The sequence below is a fragment of the Ranitomeya imitator genome, chromosome 3 (assembly GCF_032444005.1).
Source record: "Ranitomeya imitator isolate aRanImi1 chromosome 3, aRanImi1.pri, whole genome shotgun sequence".
NCBI classification, from domain to species: Eukaryota; Metazoa; Chordata; class Amphibia; order Anura; family Dendrobatidae; genus Ranitomeya; species Ranitomeya imitator.
Genome location: NC_091284.1, coordinates 485,363,154 through 485,385,948, shown reverse-complemented (window position 1 = coordinate 485,385,948; position 22,795 = coordinate 485,363,154). Strand labels below are relative to the sequence as shown.

General features: G+C 43.7%; 1 protein-coding gene across 1 annotated transcript in view; it reads left to right on the top strand.

The window, feature by feature from the left end:
- The first annotated feature begins 2,557 nt into the window (after positions 1 to 2,557).
- The window catches only part of LOC138670336 (parapinopsin-like), a 475,245-nt gene continuing 455,007 nt past the window's right edge, over positions 2,558 to 22,795 (top strand). Inside the window, exon 1 of the mRNA XM_069757574.1 lies at positions 2,558 to 2,802. The gene's annotated coding sequence lies outside the window, so the exon portion shown is untranslated. The remainder of the gene's footprint in view (positions 2,803 to 22,795) is intronic.

Below are 22,795 nucleotides of genomic sequence, written 5' to 3'. Positions count from 1 at the left end.
AGTAAAGAAAGAGGACACAGGTTTGCAGTCTCTTTACCTGGTTTACTGAAGGTCTCAGGCAACCACAGTCCAGGGCACCAGATCACAGGACAGGCAGGGTCCGGCCGCCTTAGAAACAAGTTTGGAGTCCCCCTTTCCAGGTGGAGATTAAAGCCTTCCTTCTAGTGCGGTGGAAGTGTAGTCCCTTACTGCCTATGGCTTCTGATAAGGTCCTCACAGTTCTTCTCTCTGTCCCCCCATATAGGTTAGGACACAAACCCGTATGACAGGTGACTCCAGCCTTATTACAGGGTTTCTATCACGACCCAGGCTCTATATGTCACTGTGTCTCCTGGATTTTAGGGCGAACAGGTGGTGTATAATCCAGCTGTCCTGCCAGTTTCTGCTATGCGTCTTAGAGTCCCACAAAAGCCTCGGTCTTCCAGCTATCGGTGTCTGAGCTTTGCCAGGGAGACAGTCTAATCACTGCTGTCCTCCCCAGGTGTAACTCGCTTGTGCCTCTCTCTCCTACATGCTCACTACAATCTGTTCTTCTTTTGGTGTTATCTCTGTCCAGGAGCTACAGCACTTCCTCGTGGCTGCACGGCCCCTTACACCTTCTTCCTGCCTCAGACTGCTCCAGTCTGCTGTCCGGCACTAACTAAAGGTACCTTCACACATAACGATATTGTTAACGATATCGTTGCTTTTTGTGACGTAGCAACGATATCGTTAATAAAATCGTTATGTGTGACAGCGACCAACGATCAGGCCCCTGCTGGGAGATCGTTGGTCGCTGAACAAAGTCCAGAACTTTATTTCGTCGCTGGATCTCCCGTGGACATCGCTGGATCGGCGTGTGTGACACCGATCCAGCGATGTCTTCACTGGTAACCAGGGTAAACATCAGGTAACTAAGCGCAGGGCCGCGCTTAGTAACCCGATGTTTACCCTGGTTACCATCCTAAAAGTAAAAAAAAACAAACAGTACATACTTACCTACCGCTGTCTGTCCCCGGCGCTGTGCTCTGCACTCCTCCTGCACTGGCTGTGAGCGTCGGTCAGCCGGAAAGCAGAGCGGTGACGTCACCGCTCTGCTGTCCGGCCGCTGTGCTCACACGGACAGTACAGGAGGAGTGCAGAGCACAGCGCTGGAGGACAGACGGCTGTAGGTAAGTATGTAGTGTTTGTTTTTTTTACTTTTAGGATGGCAACCAGGGTAAACATCGGGTTACTAAGCGCGGCCCTGCGCTTAGTTACCCGATGTTTACCCTGGTTACCGACATCGTTGGTCGCTGGAGAGCGGTCTGTGTGACAGCTCTCCAGCGACCAAACAGCGACGCTGCAGCGATCCGGATCGTTGTCGGTATCGCTGCAGCGTCGCTAAGTGTGAAGGGGCCTTAACTCCCTTTCCCTCCAAACCACAATATATATAGGGGAGTCACCTAGGAATAGGATCAAAAGCTCCCCTTTTGGCCTGGAGTGTGAACATGTTGCATGCTTGTGTTTACCTGGTGAAAGTTATCCTTCCTTGCCTCCAAGCGTGACATCACTCTCCCCGTGAGTAAAGCAAAGCCTCTGTGACAACCTGGGGCGCCACAAAAGATCTTTAGAAATGCAGATATAATGTTTTATGTTAATTTTTTCATCCAGGCTCCAGGGCACATGGTGCCTGGAAGAAATCCCTGCCTCCTTTCTTCTGTAACCCTGTGCATGCGCCATCCACTCACGTGGTTATGTGAGCCTTATTCACTCTTCTATGGGCAGATTCTTCATTGATCTTCTGCGCAGGCACCAACGAGTCACTGCGCAATAGTAGAGACTCGCCGGCACCTGCACAGCAAACCTATGAAGACTGTTGCATGCGCGGTACACAACTGCACGTCGCGTCATTGATATGATGTAAAACTACTTGTTATTGAAAATACAAAGTAAACTATTAATTTAAAGGGGCCTTATGCGGCAAGTCTCAATCACTCTATGTGATTACAGACTTGTGAATCCTCACGTCGCATGTACTGTGTGCTGTGTAGATCCTATGATACCGTCGCTAGGAGCATAGAGTCATTTGGACACAAGTATACGATTTTCATACTTTGGGCCACATTCTGACAAGACGTGTCCAGCCCCACTCGATACACTTGCATGTCTAGTCGGCATGTGACTGCATGAATACAAATCGCATAACACATCTGCTCCTGAAGAATCCTCACAGCGTGCAGTGCACAAGAGGTGGGGTATCACAAGTCTGCAGTCACATAAAGTTGAATTTAAGCATTAAACGCTAACGTGTATTGCATTAATACCGTTAGCCCTGAAACAACTAATGGAATACTGCAGCAACTGGAAAAGGATGACTGAAAGCAGCAGACAAGACAATCCTGATCCTTTTAACATGCTTCATTACTATTAGCAGCCGGGTCTGGAAATGTAAGCACAGAGCACACACAGCTGAATGATCCGGACAGGCGCAGATGTCGGCTCTGCTGTGGGACATGTCAAGCACCAATCACCTTACAGCGAGAACAGATGATGCTGCTAGTTGTGGCTAGAAATAAAGCAGAGGAAAGTCCAGCCTGCACACACTTTCCCCCAGATTAGAGCACAGACAATACATAGGTGACTGCAGCTTCTCTCCAGCTGAATGTATCCAGATGGTTGACATCTAAAGCTTGATATTAGGAAGTGTCTACAAGTTGACTTCCTCACTGCCCTGGAATACAACCTGTTCTTTGCCATCCCATTTCTGCCTGGATAGACCAGTTTTACAGGAGTCGGGGAGCTTGATTTCTTCTATATTTTCTCTCTCCGTAATACATGTCTGTAAGTAACTGCTACCAGCTTCAATGTAATATTTCATTATCATTTATTTTAATTCATTGACGGTATTATTGCTAAACATTGAATTCTAGTTTTCCCAACTTGAGTTGTGCTCTACTATATTCCATGTACAGTATGTGAAGAATGCTATATAATTTATCAGGAGCATCAAATGTTGTACTCTGTCCTTCACATCCATTACTGTTAAAGGAATCATATCTATATTTTAGCTGTGTTATGAATTAGGAAGCTCTGTTCAGGGGTCTTCGCCTAAGAAATGCCTCCCTTCACATGTTAATCTCACGGGATGATAATTGTCCAGACATTTCTGAATATGGGACAAAACAATGGTTACTACTGTATACACAATCATAAAAGCGGGACCGAATACAAAATCTGCAGCTTGTAAAAAAAGCTTATAGAGAGAGCGCGGTCTGTTATTTACAGATATTGGGGGTGATTGTTTCTGTGGGTTTATATAAGCTTAGTGATTAGAAGATATTTTCTGTACTTTCTGCCAATAACCTCAAGTATTTGCTTTTTCAGCATGAAATGATTGCTTAAAGACAGCAATACAATATTATGCACACACTATAATATCCATTGCTTATGTATACTCTTTATACAGCGGCACACACCGCCACTGCAGCTTCACAGCGTGCCACAAAGCACCAAAGGCATGTTGTGCTATTACATGGTGTTCTGTGCAGCATGGTGGGTAGGAGATATCTGTAGCCTGATAATAGTTATGTAATGAGGTGTCTGATGTGGTATGCCAGCAGTATAAACCTGTGTATGGCTCAATATGAAATTGGACATAGAATAAGTCCCTATAGACATCTATAAGTGCACTGTTAGGTCAAATTCCCATGATGAGTTTTTGGACACTGCGTATTGTTCGCAGAGCAAAAAACGCAGTGTCTTACATTTTTAGCAAAGCGGGTGGGATTTATAGAAATCTCAAGCTTTTTTTTGTAAGCTGCAAAAACTCCCCTGCGGTGCGTTTTTAAAATTCGCAACATGTTAACTTCACAATATCCACAGCTTAAAAAAGCAAATGCATTTTCTGTGAATTTTCCCACTAAAAATGCTTTTCTCAAAGGCAAATACTAGGAAGTATCAAATGCAAAGAAGTTTTAAAACATGATCCACCGAAAAGAAACAAAAAACTCATCGTCAAAAGTGCAATAAAAACTCAAAAACACAATGGAAAAAAACAGAAGTAATCAAATGCTAATTCTGTAGGTTCAAGAATGCAGAAATCTGGCGTAAACCCCAGAAACGGTAGCAATGTTTCTGCACAAATCAGCAGTTGCGCAAAAACATTGCGACTTTTGGCGTTGACATGACAGTCCTGGCTAGCTACGCCAACTTGGGTGTGACCGCCTGTCGAATCCATCTTAAGGTACGCCGCTAACTGACTCCGCAAATCAGCTCTTGGCTGGCGTACATTTCTGCCAACCGCGTACATTGAAGACCAGATGCGCCTGTTTTATTAGGCAGCACACGCCACTAAATGAGTCAGGTCCAACGAGCGCTTCATAAAAACTGGCGTGTGCTGCACCAGTCTTAATAAATCACTCTTTTCTTTTAAGAGAGGGTTTATTCAGGCTAAAAATCTAAGTGAATAATTTAAAATTAAAAAAAAAAACAAGTATTTTTGGTGCATTTACAGTGTGATTTTTTTTTTCCTGCATCTTTTCTGTTTCAATTAATTCAGAAGTCATATTTGTAGAATTTTTTCAGGCAGAAATATCTCTAGTGTTGACATGTTTCTGCTGTTTTCAAATGGAAGAAATAGCACCATGTAACTATTGAAAAGAACAGGAAGCTTATTCATAGAGCATTTGCAGCGATTTATCAGAAACTGCTCCAAAAGCCATGTAAAAACACTCAGCATGAAACTAACCTTATTGTATTTGTTTAAAATGTCACCATTACGAGCGTCTATCATTTGGTTGCTATTCTTTTAGCTTGTTGATTGAAAATTGACCCCTTTTGTGAATTATCAAACCTTTACATTGTTCCATCCATTACACAATTCAGAGGTTACTATTTATTAGATTCCTGTGTAAAGCTTTCCGCCTTGTCCATCAATTTCTTAGCAGACTTTCTGGATATTACTTTCCCCTTCAGCCGTACTTTTTAAGAAGTTGCGTGGATCTTTACCCTTTCCTATTCCCCACATAATAACAATGTTAAAACAAAGCACCAGAAAGCAGTTGTTTGTAGTCAAAAAGGTGAATAGAATTTAATATATTTAATATTTAATACAGAACAGGTAAAAGGCATAGCAGGAAAGGTCGCTAGTGCAGCAGTGAGGACAAAGTAACACCAAAGGGGGAATGATAATAAACATACCGTCAGTGCCAACTCCAGACACCGCGCCGTCCACAGCCCACCCCGACGCGCGTTTCGGAAAGATTCCTTCCTCAGGGAGCGTGTCGGACATTAAAGTTCTGCGCCATTAACCGCCCTTGTTCTTCATGTGTGCCACTTTACTGTTCGACCTTTCCGGCTATGCCTTTTACCTATTCTGTATTAAATAATAAATATATTAAATTCTATTCACCTTTTTGACCACAAAAAAATGCTTTCTGGTGCCTTGTTTTAGTCTTTATGAACTTTGCAGTTAGTCCTGTTTTGAGTCCATATATGCAAAAGGGATATAATTTTGCTGTATTATCTATTTGATACCTTTTAAGATTCATCTTTCTCCAGTTTGCATATAATGTCCTCTATTGTAGTTCAATATTAACAATGTTCTAGACATCTGCGGTTCATTGCTGCTCTGTGCTGCTTGTGTGACGCATTGATTACATCCATTGTAGTAGTGCTATATATGTTCCTTTTGAGTATCATTTTATAAAGCTTTGTATGTTTTAACTTAATAGGTCTGGTTTCCCCTTCTGTAGGATTTGTCCTATTTTAAACAGTACATTAAAGGGAATCTGTCAACAGATTTTTGCTATTTATTCTGAGAACAGCATAATATAGGGCATGAGAGCCTGATTACAGCAATGTGTCACTTATTAGGCTGTGTGTTGTAGCTTCAATACAGTCAGCATTTTATCAGCAGGAGATTATTACTACAGGACTGCATCTCATGTGCACACCAGTCAGGCTAATCTGTGTAACCCCTCCCTCACCACTGATTGGCAAATTGCTGACAATGCACAGTGTACAGAGAAAGCTGCCAGTCAGGGGTGTTGGCGGGATTATATACAGAGCAGAAGACTTAGCTCTGCTACATCAACATCAGACAAACAAGGATTCTTTAAAAACTGCACAAGCATCCTAGTAAGGGTATGTTTCCACTGGGCGTATTACATCAGGATTTGCTGCTGACTGGCCGCAGCGTCCAAATGTTACAGCATAGTGGAGGGGATTTTATGAAATCCCGTCTCCACTATGTGCGCATGGCCGCATCTGGTGGCTCTGGAGATCCGGACATGAGGCGCGTCTTTATGCATCTCTGCAAGATAAATACCACAGTCCTATGTGTAGGATGCGGTGATTCTGCCTGTGGTCAATGAACACAGGTGGAATCACCGCTCGTACAAAAGGGGGCAGGGATTTGGGCGGAGCGTCCAAAGCGCAGCCATTCCGGCACGTGGAAACATACCCTTAGTGATACATTGCTGGAATCAGGCTTTCTGTGCCCTATATTATGCTGCCCTCAAATTGCAGAGCAAACAGCTGCTGACAGATTTCCCTTAGGGAGACAGCAGACAAGCCTCCGAAAAATCTTCTGAACAATTGTTTTCTAATTTTCATCATATTTTCATCCATGTGCCATGCATCCATGCGATATCTGTTTTCATACCACTACATTAAAACATGTACATGATCGCGTACAGTTTTTCCTAGGTTTATAATAGAAATCTATGCTTGCAAATCAGATGCCATTCTGTAGGTCCGTATGGGAGCAGATTTTTTTTCTTGCACCCATAGACCTGAATATGTGAGTATCATGCGAGACTCATATTAAAGTAGTGCATGCTGTCATTTTTGATGGAGACTATGATGGAGACTCAGACAGAGATATAATCTGAACAGCTCTATTGAATAATATGGGTCAGTTTGCTGTCCAATAAAAAATTGGATATCATACGTCCGATTTATACACTCATCTATATGAGCCTTTAAAGGCTTATTCCCAAGAAATCAAGTTATTCCCTATGCCTATGGAATGGAGGTGCACACGCACAGTCTCTGCTCCATTCATTATCTATGGGACTAATGGAAGTAGTTGAGCACTGTACTTTGCAGTCCCATAGACAATGATTGGAGCAAAGGAAGCACATGCTAACCTCCACTTCTTTCAGGATGAGGCTGCAGCACACCGTTCTCAGGGAATCCAGAGCCCCTTTCTCAGGATCACTGGGAGTCTCGTGATTTTTTTAGTAATATAATAATCCTATAACTGTTCTTGCTATCACTCTTCATTAAATCTATTTTTCTTTTTTCAGTTAAATAAATAATCATTTGTCCTAATCCCATTATAATTACCACATTTACCTAATCGATAAATTATGATATTCTCCGAAGATGAGAATTTCGTTCTGGAATTCAGGCATTAATGTACATTCTGATGTAAAATCATTCATACTAGATAAGCATACATCGCACCAGGAGACCAGGAGATTGATAAAGAGCAATTCCAAAAGTTCAGTTTCATTTGTAATTTGTTGTTTGACATTTTAGAAAATTGAATAATCTGAATAAACAGTATGTTAATTGCAGAAAGAAACGCATATATGGTTACATACAGAATGGATTTAACGTGTACCTGTCTATTCAGTGGACTTTTCAGAATAAGTTATCATGTGTTTGTACACAAGGAATAACACTGTCTGACTATTTTAGGCCAGATGCACACATTGAGTATTTGGTCAGATTTTTTCATCAGTATTTATAAGCCAAAACCAGGAGTGGAACAGTCCGAACATGTGAACATGGCGTTACACAGGGTTATCTGATGGCTTGCCACATACACATGAGAGCAGAAATCCATCATGACTGTGTATGCTCCAAATACTAAACATGTCTATGTGGTCTTAACCCTTTAGCGACCGCCGATACGCCTTTTAACGGCGGCCGCTAAGGGTACTTAAACCACAGCGCCGTTAATTAACGGCGCTGTGGAAAAAGTCCATAGCGCCCCCCAGAGGCCGATTTTCTCTGGGGTCTCGGCTGCCGAGGGTAGCTGAGACCCCAGAGAACATGATTCGGGGGGTTTTTAACCCACCCCGCATTTGCGATCGCCGGTAATTAACCATTTACCGGCGATCGCAAAAAAAAAACAAAAAAACGCGATCTCTTTTTAATTTCTCTGTCCTCCGATGTGATCGCACATCGGAGGACAGAGAAAAGGGGTCCCAGGTGGCCCCCCAATACTCACCTAGCTCCCCCGATGCTCCTCGTGTCTCCCGGTGGGCGCCGCCATCTTCAAAATGGCGGGCGCATGCGCAGTGCGCCCGCCGGCCGGCACCGGGAGAATCTTTGGGGTCTCGGCTGCCGGGGGTAGCCGAGACCCCAAAGAGTATGATCGGGGTCGGTATTACCGACCCCTGTTTTGCGATCGCCGGTAATTAACTGTTTACCGGTGACCGCAAAAAAAAAAAAAAAAGTAAAGTGTAATTCTCTGTCCTCTGATGTGATCGCACATCAGAGGACAGAGAAATAGGGGCATTCGGGGACCCTAGCATACTCACCTAGGTCCCTGGATCCTCTTGCTGCTCCTCCTGGCCGCCGGCAGAAGAACATGGCGGACGCATGCCCAGTGCGCCCGCCATCTGTCTCCATCTGCCGGCCGGCAGGAGAACAGCAGTTGGGGCTAAAATTAGGGTTAGGGGTAGGGTTAGGGGTAGGGTTAGGGGTAGGGTTAGGGGTAGGGTTAGGGTTAGGGGTAGGGTTAGGGTTAGGGGTAGGGGTAGGGGTAGGGTTAGGGTTAGGGCTAGGGTTGGGGCTAAATTTAGGGTTAGGGTTGGGGCTAAATTTAGGGTTAGGCTTCTTTCACACTTACGTCGGTACGGGGCCGTCGCAATGCGTCGGCCCAACATACCGACGCACGTTGTGAAAATTGTGCACAACGTGGGCAGCAGCTGTAGTTTTTCAACGCATCCGCTGCCCAATCTATGTCCTGGGGAGGAGGGGGCGGAGTTACGGCCACGCATGCGCGGTCAGAAATGGCGGATGCGACGTACAAAAAAACGTTTCATTGAACGTTTTTTTGTGCCGACGCTCCGCCAAAACACAACTGATCCAGTGCACGACGGATGCGACGTGTGGCCATCCGTCACGATCCGTCGGCAATACAAGTCTATGGGCAAAAAACGCATCCTGCGGGCACATTTGCAGGATCCGTTTCTTGTCCAAAACGACGGATTGCGACGGTATGCCAAACGACGCAAGTGTGAAAGTAGCCTTAGGGCTAGGGTTAGGGTTGGGGCTAAAGTTAGGGCTAGGGTTGGGGCTAAAGTTAGGGTTAGAGCTGGGATTAGGGTTAGGGTTTGGATTAGGGTTGGTATTAGGGTTAGGGTTGGCATTAGGGTTACGCTTGGGATTAGGGTTAGGTTTGGGATTAGGGTTAAGGTTAGGGTTGTGATTAGGGGTGTATTGGGATTAGGGTTAGGTTTGAGGTTAGGGTTGAGATTAGGATTAGGGGTGTGTTGGATTTAGGGTTTTGATTAGGGTTATGGTTAGGGTTGACATTAGGGTTGTTTTGGGGTAAGGGTTGTGATTATGGTTAGGGTTAGTGATTAGGATTATGGATCAGGTTGGGATTAGGGTTAGGGGTGTGTTGGGGTTAGGGTTGGAGCTAGAATTGGGGGGTTTGCACTGTTTAGGTACATCAGGGGGTCTCCAAACACGACAGCCAATTTTGCGCTCAAAAAGTCAAATGGTGCTCCCTCTTTTGAGCTCTGCCGTGCGCCCAAACAGTGGGTTACCCCCACATATGGGGCATCAGCGTACTCGGGATAAATTGGACAACAACTTCTGGGGTCCAATTTCTCTTGTTACCCTTGTGAAAATAAAAACTTGGGGGCTACAAAATCTTTTTTGTGAAAAAAAAAATATTTTTTATTTTCACGACTCTGCATTCTAAACTTCTGTGAAGCACTTGGGCATTCAAAGTTCTCACCACACATCTAGATAAGTTCCTTGGGGGGTCTAGTTTCCAAAATGGGGTCACTTGTGGGGGGTTACTACAGTTTAGGTACATCAGGGGCTCTGCAATCGCAACATAATGCCCACAGACCATTCTATCAAAGTCTGCATTCCAAAAAGGCGCTCCTTCCCTTCCGAGCTCTGCAGTGCGCCCAAACAGTGGTTTACCCCCACATATGTCGCATCAGCGTACTCGGGATAAATTGGACAACAACTATTGCAGTCCAATTTCTCCTGTTACCCTTGTGAAAATAAAAACTTGGGGGCTACAATATCTTTTTTGTTGAAAAAAAAATATTTTTTATTTTCACGACTCTGCATTCTAAACTTCTGTGAAGCACTTGGGCATTCAAAGTTCTCACCACACATCTAGATAAGTTCCTTGGGGGGTCTAGTTTCCAAAATGGGGTCACTTGTGGAGGGTTTCTACTGGTTAGGTACATCAGGGGCTCTGCAAACGCAACATAATACCCGCAGACCATTCTATCAAAGTCTGCATTCCAAAACGGCGCTCCTTCCTTCCGAGCTCTGCCGTGCGCCCAAACAGTGGTTTACCCCCACATATGGGGTACCAGCATACTCAGGACAAATTGGACAACAACTTTTGGGGTCCAATTTCTCTTGTTACCCTTGTGAAAATAAAAACTTGGGGGCTAAAAAATCTTTTTTGTGGGAAAAAAAAATATTTTTTATTTTCACGGCTCTGCATTATAAACTTCTGTGAAGCACTTGGGCATTCAAGGTTCTCACCACACATCTAGATAAGTTCCATGGGGGGTCTAGTTACCAAAATGGGGTCACTTGTGGGGGATTTCTACCGTTTAGGCACATCAGGGGCTCTCCAAACGCAACATGGCGTTTGATCTCAATTCCAGCCAATTCTACATTGAAAAAGTAAAACGGTACTCTTTCTCTTCCAAGCTCTGCGGTGCGCCCAGACAGTGGTTTACCCCCACATATTGGGTATCGACGTACTCAGGAGAAATTGCACAACAACTTTTGTGGTCTAATTTCTCCTGTTACCCTTGTGAAAATAAAAATTTGTGGGCAAAAAGATCATTTTTGTAGAAAAAATGCAATTTTTTTTTTCACGGCTCTACGTTATAAACTTCTGTGAAGCACATGGGGGTTCAAAGTGCTCGCCACACATCTAGATAAGTTCCTTAAGGGGTCTAGTTTCCAAAATGGTGTCAATTGTGGGGGGTTTCCACTGTTTAGGCACATCAGGGGCTCTCCAAACGCGACATGGCGTCCAATCTCAATTCCAGCCAATTCTACATTGAAAAAGTAAAACGGCACTCCTTCTCTTCCAAGCTCTGCGGTGCGCCCTAACAGTTGTTTACCCCCACATATTGGGTATCAGCGTACTCAGGAGAAATTGCATAACAAAATTTATGGTTACATTTCTGTTTTTACACTTGTGAAAATAAAAAAAATGGTTCTGAATTAAGATGTTTGCAAAAAAAAGTTAAATGTTCATTTTTTCCTTCCACATTGTTTCAGTTCCTGTGAAGCACGTAAAGGGTTAATAAACTTCTTGAATGTGGTTTTGAGAACCTTGAGGGGTGTAGTTTTTAGAATGTTGTCACACTTCATTATTTTCTATCATATAGACCCCTCAAAATGACTTCAAATGTGATGTGGTCCCTAAAAAAAAATGGTGTTGTAAAAATGAGAAATTGCTGGTCAACTTTTAACCCTTATAACTCCCTAACAAAAAAAAATTTTGTTTCCAAAATTGTGCTGATGTAAAGTAGACATGTGGGAAATGTTATTTATTAACTATTTTTCGTGACATATCTCTCTGATTTAAGGGCATAAAAATAAAAAGTTTGAAAATTGCAAAATTTTAAAAATTTTCGCCATATTTCCATTTTTTTCATAAATAATCGCAAGTAATATCGAAGAAATGTTACCACTAACATGAAGTACAATATGTCACGAAAAAACAATCTCAGAATCAGCGGGATCCGTTGAAGCGTTCCAGAGTTATAACCTTATAAAGTGACAGTGGTCAGAATTGCAAAAATTGGCCTGGTCATTAAGTACCAAATTGGCTCTGTCACTAAGGGGTTAAATTACTTGTATTCTACGTTTCACCAGTATTACTCTCTGCAGGCTCTATCTGTAAGGCTGGTTTCACACGTCCAGATAATTCCAGTACCGGAAAAAAAATCGGTACCGGAATTATCCATGTCCGTGTGCCCCTACGTTTCTGTGGCACATCAGTGTGGCACACGTGCGGCACACGTGTGCCGCCCGTGTTCCCACTGGGTACCACACGCACCGTGCTGGGTACCACACGTACCAGCATCTGGTGCTGAAGCCGCGATTCATATCTTCCCTGCAGCATACAGGAGAAGATGCGGCCAGAACAGGAAGCAGCGACAGCCAACGAGGGAGCCGGGTGAGTATTTTCAGAACAGCGGGGGGGGGGGCAACGCGCACAGGGGGTGGGAGGGCGGGGGGCACATAGATCTTTATTTTAAACACTATTATTCATATCTTCTCTGCAGCAAACGCTGCTGCAGGGAAGATATGAATCGCGGCTTCAGCACCAGTGGGGGGGACAGCGCTTAATGTAGCGCTGTCTCCTGCACGGCACACGGACTGCACACGGACAACGTCTGTGTGCGGTACGTGTTTTACACAGACCCATTGACTTTAATGGGTCCGTGTAATACATGCGCTCCGACGAACACTGATATGTCTGTTTGGCACACGGAGACACGGTCCGCAAAAAATCAATGACATCTGCAGATGCATTGATTTTTATGTGTCTACGTGTGTCAGTGTCTCCGGTACGTGAGGAAACTGTCACCTCACGTACCGGAGACACTGACGTGTGAAACAGGCCTAAGGCTGGGGTCACAGTTAACGTATGAAATATCGGTCCGAGTCTCCCTGACGAGAGTCGCACAAGTGTTCTCCGTATGGTCATCCGTGTTTATTGCGTTTGCAATGCGATGATGCAATTTTATCGCACCTATGCATCTGTATGACAAGTGTATGGCTTTACATTTTTCACTGATTTTCCCCATTGAATTTAATGGCTCAATGGGCTGGAATGAGGAAAATGTGTGCGTATTTGTTGCAAGCTAGACGAATGGTCCGTGTGACGTCCGAATTTTTCTCGCACTCATAGAATTGTATTGGCGAGTCTCGGACTATATATGCGTACAATCGCAGCATGCTGCAATTTAACAGGCACGTCGAATACGCCTGAGGAAACATATGGTGATGTGAGCTGCCCCATAGATTAACAATGGTCCGAGTGCTATGCAATGTTTTCTCGCATATCACTTGTCCGTATTCTACGGTAGTGTGACCCAGGCCTAATTGTTAGTTATATCTTAGGTCGTGGGAGGTAACAAGCTACCATGTGTCCCCTATCCTGTATACATAGCTATGAGGGATTTCTGCTCTCATGAGTTTGTGGCAAACTCTCAGACAACCCTGTGTAATGCCACATGCACACGTTCAGTATTTGTCGGTATTTTACCTCGGTATTTGTAAGCCAAAATCAGAGTGGGTGAAAAATGCAGAAGTGGTGACTAGAGATGAGCGAATATATCAATGAGCGAATATATCAATGTTCGGTTCGGCTCACAATCGCCGAATTTACAATATTCACCAATTTAATCGTCCATTTAATCATCAAATATAGCCAAACATACACAGCACAAGCCGGTGTTTACCATGCTGTGTGACAGCGTGGGAAACACCGACATAGCACTTCTGATCGGCGGTGAAATCATCCTGGCCGGTCAGAGAGCCATGGTTCCCACGCTGTCAGGAGACGTGAGCACTCAGCTGTGATTGGAGGTATAAAGTTTACCTCCATTCACTGGTGTCAGCTGATGGGACTATAGCTCCCATCAGCTAACACCTTCTGCATGATTTCCCTTGTATTTTTGATAACCAGCCAGGCAAAACTCACAGCTGGGGGCTGCAACCCTCAGCTGTCAGCTTCAGCAAGGTTGGTTCTCAAGAATAGAGAGATCTCCATGCCATATTTTTAGTTATTAAATAATTAAAAACAACGCCTTGGGGTCCAACCCCATTTTTTCACAAACAGCCTTGCTAAAGCAGACAGCTGGGGCTGGTATTCTCAGGCTGGTAAGGGGCATTGATATTGGACCCTCCAGCCTAAAAATAGTAGCTTGCAGCCACCCAGAAAATTCACATCTATTAGATGCGTCAATTCTGGCACTTTGCCCGGCTCTTCCCACTTGCCCTGTAGCGGTGGCAAGTGTGGTTCATATTTGTGGAGTTGATGTCACCTTTGTATTGTCCGGTGACATCAAGCCCACGGATTACTGGAGGACAGCCTGGATTACATGGCTGCATTGTTTCATCATCATTACCTCTTTGCAGATGACAAGAGCATCGAGGACTGGGCAAGGTTGTAAGTATGGCATAATTAAGATTATTAAAGGAGTCTGTGTCTTTCTTTCAAGGACTTTTTTTCTGGGTGTCTGTGTCTTTACACAATATGACTATGGGGTTAGTAATGGGGGCGTCTTATTGATGCCTCTCAATTACTAACCTCTGGGCTTGATGTCACGTGACAATATAACGGTGACATCAACCCTCTAATATCACCTCACTTGCCACTGCTACAGAGAGTGAGAGCTGATGTTTTTAGTCTGGGAGGGGCCAGTTTCCATGGCCCCTTCCTAGGCTATTAATATCAGCCTGCAGCTGTCTGCATAGCCTTTGCTGATTATTAATTATAGGGGGACCCTACATCATTTTTTTTAGGATCCCCCATTTTAATAGCCAGTAAAAGCTAAGCATACAGTTGTGAACTGATATTAATAGCTCCATGGATATTACCCCCTTCCCAGGCTACAAACATCAGCCCCCAGCCACCGGCTTTCCCTTTGCTGGTTACAAAAATTACGCAGGAGCCTATGCCATTTTTTTCAGAAAAGTAATCTTTTATTATTTAAGTAAATGTACAGTAAGTTGCACACAAACAGTACTAATTGTATTTGTCACAGACATTTGTATATTTACCTATTCTATTCGTATTTACTGTATGTAATCCATCTCTTCTATCCTGTCGGCTCCTGCTGTGATTTTACAGTACATGACAGATTAATTGCTGGCTTTTCATCTATCTATCGATGTAATATATATAGTGATGCAGCGGTAGGAAAATATACAGTGAAACGGCAGTGACCAAAGCAAGTTCAAACAAAACGTTCTTTTATTGTGTTACTTCACACAGTCAATATAGTATACGGCTTCTTCATACAGTCCATTAATAATGCATGGCTATATGACGCAGTCAATACACAGGCTGAACTTCCCTCTGTCCAGTTTTCCTGGGTGACCACACGCCGGTAACAAGTTTCTGTACTCACTCAGCGCACTGCACTCTTTATCCTCTGGAGTGCATATAAGACAGCCACTGACACGCAGGGTGTCAGTCTCTCTGGTTCCTTTAGCCTCTGTGCTGCTCCACACAGAGAGAGCTCTGCAGACAACTGCCCTGTCTGCTTCCAAGAACACATTGACACACCTTCCCCAGTACTACAGGGCTTTTTAATCAGTCACTGCCTCACTATTCTAAAAAACAGTCACACCTGTGTCTGTAGTAATGTGCTCCCATGCACATTCTAGAGAGCACATACAGCACCCCCTAGCTGTAACAGGGGCCACTGCCTCACTATATATATATATATATATATATATATATATATATATATATATATTCAGTGGGTGCGGAAAGTATTCATACCCCTTTAAATTTTTCACTGTTTCATTGCAGCCATTTGATAAATTCAAAAAAGTTAATTTTGTTTCTCATTAATGTACACTCTGCACCCCATTTTTACTGAAAAAAGCAGGAATGTAGTAATTTTTGTACATTTATTAAAAAAGAAAAACTTAAATATTATATGGTCATAAGTTTTCAGACCCTTTGCTCAGTATTGAGTAGAAGCACCCATTTGAGCTAGTAGAGCCATGAGTCTTCTTGTGAACAATGCAACACGTTTTTCACACGTAAATTTGCGGATCCTCTGCCATTCGTCCTTGCAGATCCTCTCCATTTCCATCAGGGTAGATGGTGAACATTGGTGGACAGCCATTTTCAGGTCTCTTCAGAGATGCTCAATTGGGTTTAGGTCAGGGCTCTGGCTGGGCCAGTCAAGAATGGTCACAGAGTTGTTCTGAAGCCTCGCCTTTGCTATTTTAGCTGTGTGCTTGGGCTCATTGTCTTGTTGGAAGGTGAACCTTCAGCCAAGTCTGAGGTCCAGAGTACTCTGGAAGAGGTTTTCATCCAGGATATTTCTTACTTGGCCACATTCATATTTCCTTCAGTGACAGGCAGTTGTCCTGTCCCTGCAGCTGAAAACACCCCATAGCATGATGCTGCCACCACCATGTTTCACTGTTCGGATTGTATTGGGCAGGGGGGCAGAGTGTACATTAATGAGAAATTTGTTTTTGAATTTATCAAATGGTTGCAATGAAATAAAGAGTGAAAAATTTAAAGTGGTCTGAATACTTTCCGTACCCACTGTATAGATAGAATAATAGAAAAAATGAGGTGGGGTCACCCATATTTTTCTTAACCAGCTGATAGAAAGCCGTCAGCTGGGAGCTGAAGTTCATAGTCTGAGAAGAGGGTAATAAACATGGAACTATTATTATCAGCTAACAACTGTCTATATAGCCTTTACTGGGTATTAACAAGAGGTGACCCCCCAGTAAAAGATGTGTGGTCCCCTCTATAATTACTAGCCAGCAAAGGCTAGGCAGAAAGATTCAGGCTGATATTAGTAGCCGAGGAAGGGACCATGGATAGTGGCCCCCTCCCAGACTAAGAACATCAGCCCTCAGTCGCCCCAGAAATGTCAAATCTATTAGATGCGCCAATTCTGTAATTTAGCACTGGCTCTTCCTACTTGCCTTGTTGCAGTGGAAAGTGGGGTAATAATATTGGGGTTGATGTGAGCTTTGTAATGTCAGCTGACATCAATCCCAGGGGTTAGTAATGGAGAGGCATCTATAAGACACCCTCATTACTAATCCCATAGTCAAATGTAATAAAGACAAACAAAGTGAAGTCCTTCAACTGAAATAAAAACACAAAGTCTTTTATTTGAATTAAAATCTCCCTGATCCTTTTAAAACATTTAATAATATCCCCCAAAAATTAAAATCTTCATCTGTCTGCCTATAATCCATTTGTCCTGTGGAAACAGTGACATCAATGAGGTGAACGGAGTTCATCTATGATCTCCAGACACCTTTCTGACATCAGCACTTGACATTGAAGATGTGTTCACACGCGCAGCTCGGTGTCTCCTGGATACCGAGCTGAGCGATCACATTTTATGTGACTGATCAGCAAAGCACATACATATCTAGCTGAGTTGAACAATCGCTCATCAGTCTGGCACTGGCACTGTGCAGCATGAGACCTAGCCACTAAGAATTGAGGTGACGTTTCTGATGTCACCTCAGCTCACAGCAGCCGATTCAGTGCCAGTTTCCGGACTGATGAGCGGTCATTCATCAGTCCAGTATTTGCTCCTTGCAGTGTGAAAACCAGCCGCTATGGACTGAGATGACCTAACTGATGTTACCTCCGTTCACAGCTGCCAGGTCTCGAGGAGTACAGCGCCAGTACCAGACTGATGAGCTGTCATTTACCAGTCCGACACTGGCACTGTGCAGCGCGAGACCCAGCCACTATGGACTGAGGTGACCTTACTGACGTCACTTCAGATCACAGCAGCCGGATCTCGCGTAGTACAACGTCAGACCCGGCAGTGGCTGCAGGTCTAGTCTATGGAGCTGCGTTTTCTGAATAGGGCTCCACAAAATAGATGAATAAGACCGGGATCATCGTGGGACCTTAATTTGGATTACGCTGAATTATGTCTGTGGATTATTATTATTTTCTTAATGAATGTGGGAAGAAGGGAATTTGTCAGTAAGTGCTTTTGACAAATAAAGGATTTTTTTTGTGGGTGTCTTTTTTTCACTACGGGGTTAGTAATGGGGTGTCTTACAGACTCCTCTCATTACTAACCCCTGGGCTTGACATTACAGAGCTGACATCAACTCTAATCCCATTACTTCTATTGCCATCGCACCAGGGCAGTCTAGAAGAACTGAGGCTAAATGCGAGAATTAGCAAATCTAATGTATGCGCCATTTCTGGGGTGGTTGAGGGCTGGTCTTATTAGGCTGGGATGGGGCTAATATCCATGGCCCTTCTCAGCCTATTAATATCAACCCGCATATATCTGCTTTGTCTTAGCTGGTTATTAAAAACTAGATTGTGGCCCGATTCTAACGCATCGGGTATTCTAGAATATGCATGTCCCCGTAGTATATGGACAATGATGATTCCAGAATTCGCGGCAGATTGTGCCCGTCGCTGATTGGTCGAGGCAATCTTTATGACATCATCGTCGCCATGGCAACCATTATGACATCTACGTCGATAATGTGCCCGTCGCTGATTGGTCGAGGCTTGGCGGCATCGACCAATCAGAGAAACGGGATGTCTACGTCCTTTATGACATCATCGTCGCTGTGCCCGTCGCTGAGGCCTGGCGGCCTCGACCAATCAGCGACGCGGGATTTCCAGGACAGACAGACAGACAGAAAAACCCTTAGACAATCTATATATATAATTGTCTAAGGGTTTTTCCGTCTGTCTGTCTGTCTGTCCTGGAAATCCCGGCTCTCTGATTGGTTGAGGCCGCCAGGCCTCGACCAATCAGAGACCGGCACAGCATCGACGTAGAAATCCCGCGTCTCTGATTGGTCGAGGCCGCGCGGCCTCGACCAATCAGTGACGAGCACAGCGACGATGATGTCATAAAGGACGTAGACATCCCACGTTTCTGATTCAGCGACGGGCACAGTATCGACGTAGATGTCATAATGGTTGCCATGGCGACGATGACGTCATAAAGGTTGCCTCGACCAATCAGCGACGGGCACAGTCTGCCGCGAATTCTGGAATCATCATTGTCCATATACTACGGGGGACATGCATATTCTAGAATACCCGATGCGTTAGAATCGGGCCACAGTCTAGTTATATATATATAGATAGGGTGGACCCCATGTTATTTTTTTTAGGGTCTCTAAACAGACAGACAGACAGAAAGACAGACAGACAGACAGACGGAAAAACCCTTAGACAATTATATATATAGATAGATAGGGTGGACCCCATGTTATTTTTTTTAGGGTCTCTCCATCTATATATATAATTGTCTAAGGGTTTTTCCGTCTGTCTGTCTGTCTGTCTTTCTGTCTGTCTGTCTGTCTGTCCAGGAAATCCCGCATCTCTGATTGGTCGAGGCCGCCAGGCCTCGACCAATCAGCAACGGGCACAGTGACGATGATGTCATAAAGGAAGTAGAAATCTCACGTTTCTGATTCAGCGACGGGCACAGTATCGACGTAGATGTCATAATGGTTGCCATGGCGACGATGATGTCATAAAGGTTGCCTCGACCAATCAGCGACGGGCACAGTCTGCCGCAAATTCTGGAATCATCATTGTCCATATACTACGGGGACATGCATATTCTAGAATACCTGATGCGTTAGAATCGGGCCACAATCTAGTTTTTAATAACCATCTAAGGCAAAGCAGACAGCTGGGGACTGATAAAAAAGGCTGGGAAACTGAATGGACATTGTCCCTTTCCCAACGTAACAAGGCCAGCTCACAGCTGTCTGCTTTCCCTTGGCTGGTTATTAAAATAGAGGGGATCCCACATTGTATTTATTAACATGTACAGTAAACTACATACACAAGGCACTGCTCTACTCCTCTTCTTGGACCTCCACCTCCTGCTTCAACATTATTTATTTATTTTTATTCTATCTTATTTTAAATCATTTTTCTGTCCACATTAGTTTGCAGGGCAATTGTCCTGCTCTTACTGCCATTTTGCTTCCTTTTACAGTCCCTTAGATCTTACTACAACCATTTTACAACTATTTTACAGCACCAACTGACTTTTTCAGGGTTTGGGTCCGGGATCAAGTTTGAATACCCAAAAAGACTTTTCACTCAAGTTTGGCTGAACCCGCCGATCCTGAACTTCTACCAGTTTGTTCATCCCTTATTATGCACCCCCAAAGTCCTTCCTATAGTATAATGCACGCCATAGCCCTCCATACAGTGTAATGCTCCCCCATAGTCCTTTATATAGTATAATGCATCCCCATAGCCCTCTATATAATATAATGCACCCCTCTAGTCCTCCATGTAGCATAATGTGCTGCAAAGTCCTCCATATAGTGAAACGCATCCCATTGCCCTCCTTATAGTATAATGCAACCCATAGTCCTTATATATAAATCACAGCCCATTGTCCTCCATAAAGTATAATGCACCACATGGGCCTCCATATAATGTAATACACCTTCTATAGTTCTTCATATATAATGCACAGCCAATCGTCCTTCATATAGTGTAATGTCAGTCCATAGCCCTCCATATAGTATACTGTACAACCCAAAGTCCTCTATATAGTATAATGCATCCCATAGTCCTCCATATAATGTGCTGCACAGCCCATAGTCCTCCAAATATTATAATGCTTAGCCCATAGTCTTATATAGTGTAATATACCTCCATATTAGTATAATACACGGCCCATATCCTTCCTATAATATAATGCACTGCCTAGAGTCCTCCATACAGTATAATACGCAGCCCATGTCCTTAATATAATGTAATGTACAGCCCATAGTCCTACATACAGTATAATACACAGTGCATAGTCACCCATGAAGTAGTATGGCCACTGTGTACTCACTGTTTTAGAACAAAAAAAACCTTCTCTCTGCTCCCTCGCATCTTCTGAAGCAAGCAGCTAACTTCAGCGGTCAAGTAAAGGGCACGCATGATGTCTCTGCCATGCACCTCAGTCACGTGCACACCATCGTCACCTGATGGCCTTTTATCATCCAGCAGTATGTGTTGCCGTGCACGGACACAATGGGTATGTGCGCTGCAATACATTTCAACTGGATGTGCGTCCGATGAGTCTGCTGGCGTCGACAGGCCCCACCTGCACGAGCCTGGTGACCACTGTGACCGCAGTTATTATGCCTGCAGAGCACCCATTAAAATCAATAGATATTTCTGCGTTTTATAGAAAATGTCTGGGCATCAATTTACCTCCATTTAGATAGGGTAATTTAGTTTCACGTGCCTTAATATGCTACACATGTCAATCCTAATGAGCATCTTTAGAAAGAGCTGAAACATGCCGTCTGGAAAAGGCAACGTTCAAACGCAAGACAACTGGAGCAGTTTGCTCTTGAGGAGTGGGTCAAAATACCTGTCGAGAGGTGCAGAAGTCTCATTGACAGTTACAGGAATTGTTTGATTGCAGTGATTGCCTGAAAAGGTTGTGCAACAAAATATTAAGTTAAGGGTACCATGATTTCTGTCCAGGCCTATTTCATGAGTTTTACTTTTTCAAAAATTCTGTGGAAGCATGGTTGAAAAGCAATGTCTGACTTTCATTTGTTCATCTTCATAGATCTTTTATTTATTATTACTTTTGTGAGATTCAAGTTATTTCTGTGACAATTATGGGTTTTTCTGTCATTAAACAAGGGGGTGCCAACAATTTTGACCATGTGTTTATACAAATCATGCTACTTTGGGCAGACACTCTTAAGTAAAGGAATACTAAATCAAAAATAATATTGTTTTAATAAAGAACCATTTACACAAACCAATTATCTAACCGAGCCACTGCCGTGTGGTTCCCTGGCTTTAGGCACCAGACTACTTAGCTCTAAATACAGCTTTCCGTATTAGAGTAATATGATAACATTTAAGTGATTGTCAAAAAAATAAATGCAATAAAAGACTCCCTTTTGATAGTTCATGAGATGTAAGATGTTATTTAGATTTACTTGTATACACTGCTCAAAAAAATAAAGTGAACACTTAAACAACCCAATGTAAAGTCAATCACACTTCTGTGAAATCAACCTGTCAAGTTATGAAGCAACACCAATTATGAATCAATTTTTTCCTGATATTTTGCAAATGGAACAGACAACAGGTAGAAATAATAGGCAATTAGCAAGACAGCCCCTATAAAGGAGTGGTTCTGCAGGGGTTGTCCATCGACCATTTCTCTGCTCTCATCTTTTTTTTTGTCTGTTATTTTGGTCACTTTTGCATTTTTTAATTGTTCTCATGCCTAGAGGTACTGTACAGTAGCATGAGGCGGTGTCTACAACCCACAGAAGATTATCAAGTAGTGCAGCTCATCCAGGATGGCACATCAATGCGAGCTACGGTAAGAAGGGTTACTGTGTCTGTCAGCACAGAATCTAGAGCATGGAGCATATACCAGGAGACAGACCAGTACACCAATAGACATAGAGAGGCCCATTGGAGAGCAACAACCCAGCAGCAGGACCACTACTTCCTCCTTTATGCATGGAGGAACAGTGTCAGAGCCATGCAAAATGACCTCCAGCAGGCCACTAACATCCATGTGTCTGTTCAAAATGTCAGAAACAGACTCCATGAGGGGAGAATGAGGGCCCAACATCTACAAGTTGGTGTTGTGCTTACAGCCCAACACTGTGCAAGGTGATTGATATTTGCCAGAGAACACCAAGATTGTCAGATTCAACATTGACGCCCTGTACTCTACATGAATGACAGCAGACTCACAATGAGCACATGTGACATATGTGACAGAGTCTCGAGACACAATGGAGAACTTCTGCTGCCTGCAAAATCCTCCAGCATGAGCAGTTTGACAGTGGGTCAAATGCTGTGGGGAAGCATTTC